Source organism: Phocoena phocoena, chromosome 8 (genome assembly GCF_963924675.1).
Source record: "Phocoena phocoena chromosome 8, mPhoPho1.1, whole genome shotgun sequence".
Taxonomy (NCBI): domain Eukaryota; kingdom Metazoa; phylum Chordata; class Mammalia; order Artiodactyla; family Phocoenidae; genus Phocoena; species Phocoena phocoena.
Window position 1 is genome coordinate 73997857 of NC_089226.1, and position 3671 is coordinate 74001527.

General features: G+C 41.9%; 1 pseudogene; it reads left to right on the plus strand.

Annotated features, from left to right (window-relative positions):
• The first annotated feature begins 335 nt into the window (after nt 1–335).
• LOC136126975 (protein artemis pseudogene) lies at nt 336–3160 on the plus strand (annotated as a pseudogene).
• Nucleotides 3161–3671: the final 511 nt, after the last annotated feature.

Below are 3671 nucleotides of genomic sequence, written 5' to 3' on the forward strand. Positions count from 1 at the left end.
GGCCTAGTTGCTCCGCGGCATGTGGGATCTTCCCAGACGAGGGCTCGAACCCGTGTCCCCTGCATTGGCAGGCAGATTCTCAACCACTGCGCCACCAGGGAAGCCCTGACCTTTCTCTTAACAGTGTTTCTTGAAAATCAAAGTTCTTAATTTTGATAAAATTCAATTAGTCAATACTTTTCTCTTATTGCTAGTGCTTTTCTATCATGTTTAAGAAATCTTTGGGCAGGTTCCCAGATGTGGTGGTGCAATCAGCAGTGGCTTGGGCTTCCACACCCGGCTGGGTGGCCAGTTCACTGTGGTTGGCTGGTGGTGTGAGCTTCGTCAAGGGGCAAATGGCCGAGTATCCAACAATCTCCATTGACTTCTTGGACAGGGAGAACCTGAGGGCCCACACCTTCTTCCTGTCCTGCTGCCATAAGGATCACATGAAAGGATTAAGAGGCCCTACTTTGAAAAGAAGGTTGGAGTACAGACGAGGAAACCGAAGAATCAGAGAGGTTAAATTAGTTTCCCAAGGTCACACAGCCAGTTGATGGCAGGACCAGAATTTCCACCAGCTTGAAGGTTTACTTATACTGTTCGCTGTTACTAAAGAGTTGTCAACTAGTTGTTAACTAAAGATTTTGGGAGAAATGAATTATATCAACTGAAATTGAAACTCCTACCCAGATATCTTTAGTCAATGAAGCATCAAGAGAGAAGGGAGAGATTGTTGTGACTCTCTTACCAGCTGGTCATTGCTCAGGATCAATTACGTTTTTATTTTAGGGCAATAACAGAACTGTCTTGTACATGGGAGACTTCAGACTCGCAAAAGGAGAAGCTGCTAGAAGCTTGCATGCTGGGGGCAGACTGCAAGACATCTTAGAGTGTGTACTTATACACTACTTTCCGCAGTCCAGAATATTATTAAATTCCTAGTTGGGTGGAGTGTCTGAGTGGAATATCTGAGCTGGTTTGAAGCTGGATCGTTCAGAGTCTGTACCATGATGTGTGGCTGAACTGCAAAGCAGCTTTACGGGTAGGAGTATTAATCAGCCTTAGTGGTTCTTGTGGATAAACGAGACATTTAGAAACATACCTGACATTCTTCATCATCTCATAACAGACGGTAGCACTCAGATTCACACATGTCGGCATCCAAAAGCAGAAGAATATTTTCAGTGGAATAAGTTACCCTGCAGAATTAGTTCCAAAAATAGAATTCCACTTCACACGGTCGGCATGAAGCCATCCACTACGTGGTTTGGAGAAAGAACCAGAAAAAAACAATGTCATTGTGAGGATTGGAGAGAGTTTGTACAGAGCTCACTTTTTTTTTTTTTTAACTCCTCCTACAGTGAGATTAAAGATATTTTGAACCACATCTGTCCTGTGAATGTTACCAAACTCAGGTCCGGTTGCTCACCACTCGAAAGTCAGTACCCGAGAGGCAGTTGTTGGTAGAAAGGAAAATTGCTTTTAATCAGAATGCCAGCAATCTGGGGAAAAGGTGAACTCATGGCCCCAAAAAACCAACTCCAAAGATTTTGCTCAGCCATGAAAATTTTTAAAGGGGAAGTAATCTCAGTTAATCATTGAGATGGGGGATCAAACTCATAGCCATCTCCCACTGTGTGCAGGCTTGTCGACGCCTTGTGATCTTTCTTTAGATGCTATCTTGTTCACATGGTTTGTGAGATTACTGAAGGGGAAGCTACTAGGAAAAAGACCTGGTCTTCAGTTAATTACTTATTCTTCATCTCTACTTTTTTGATCTAAGGAAAGAACCAACAGGTTAGGCAAGGTATTGTGTGATCAAAAGATTTGAAAGGTGTATTTGGGCCGGAGATGAGCAGATCTTGGGGGTGCCTGGTTTAAAAGTTAGTTACAGGGCTTCCCTGGTGGCGCAGTGGTTGAGAGTCCGCTTGCCGATGCAGGGGACACGGGTTCGTGCCCCGGTCCGGGAAGATCCCACATGCCACGGAGCGGCTGGGCCCGTGAGCCATGGCCGCTGAGCCTGCGCGTCCGGAGCCTGTGCTTCTCAACGGGAGAGGCCACAACAGTGAGAGGCCCACATACCGCAAAAAAAAAAAAAAAAAAAAGTTAGTTACAATTTTCTCTTCTTGGACCCCTAGGTGCACCCTTTCTCATTTCTTAGATTAAAATGAGAGATCTCTTGGAGCTCCTACTGTCTGCACCAGTGCCTGATTCTGGATTTTTGCATGCCTCCGGGTCCAGGCTGGAGATACTGGTGGAAAAAAAAATCCCAATAATTCACTGCTGAATTGGTCTTGCCTTGAGTTTTAGTCTTTTTCTTTCCTTTCCTTTCTTTCTTTTTTTTCTTTCTTTCATTCTTTCTTTCTCTTTCTCTCTCTCTCTCTCCCTCCCTCCCTCTCTCTCTCACCCACCCTTCCTTCTTCCTCCCTCCCTCTCTCTTTCTTTCTTTCTTTCTCTCTCTCTCTCTTGCCTGCCCTTCCTTCTCCCTCCCTCCCTCTCTTTCTTTCTTTCTTTTCCTTCCTTCCTTCCTTTCTTTCTCCTTCTTCTTCCTCTTCTTTTTCCAATCAGCCTGCTATGATTTCCTTTTCAGAGTCCTCAGATGCTGCCCCATGCATTGTTTACAATGTTTTTAGTTGTATAGTGTGGCAGAGACAAGATGCGCTATTAAAAAAAAAAAAAGAAAAGAAAAAAATTAGTTACAATGTAGCTTTGCTAAAGTGACCAGCAAAGGGGCTTCCTGCTGAGGGCAGTTTCCTGCAAAGAGCTGCTCACATGGATGCATATCCAAATGCCATTCCTGAAGGCGCAACTATGGATAAAGTTAAAGAAATCTTCAAGCCTTCATGCTGGTCTTCCCCAAAGTATGGAGCCAAAGTATAAACCACTTGGAAAATTGAAGAGAGCTAGAACAATCCACCTAGACTCAGGAGGAAAACAGTGATCTCTTTGATGATCCTCTCCCTGTACTTTTAAGGCACAAGGTTCCAAACCAGCAAACTCTTCACCCTGAGGTATTTCCCATGGTGACTGCAGTATCACAAAACCAGCGTGACAAACTGAGAAAGGCACAGGGTGCCTCAGAGCAGAAAGCACACCAGCCTCTCTTTGGGCAAACGTTACAGATTATGAAGAATCCATCAGTGAAAGTGAAGAATTAGAAATCACAGCTTCATCTTAAGGATTTTCATTTAGATTGCTTTGAATTATATAGATCAATTTATGGAAAATAGACCTTTTAGTAATATTGAATCTTCCAATCCATGAACATTTGGGTCTTCTTTAATTTCTACCAGTACTATTTTTTTTGTTTGTTTTTACTATACTGTTCCTAACTATATTTTGTTAAACTTATCACTAGGTATTTCATATTTTTTGATGCCTTTATATGTGATATTAATAATACAAAGTCATTTTTTCTTTCAGCATTGAAAAAATGCCATTCCATTATTGTTTGGCTTGAGAAATCAGTGATAATCCTTATCTTCATTCAACTATATGTGTTGTCTTTTCCTTTACGACTACTTTTAAGATAGTCTTTTTATGATTGGTTTTCAGCAATTTAATTAAGATGTGCCTTGATGTGTGTTTTTATGTTTATTCTTCTTGGAATTCATTGTGATTTATGGATCTGTAGATGGACGTTTTTCATTAAATCTGGAAAATTTCAGGGCATAATTCATCAGATTTTA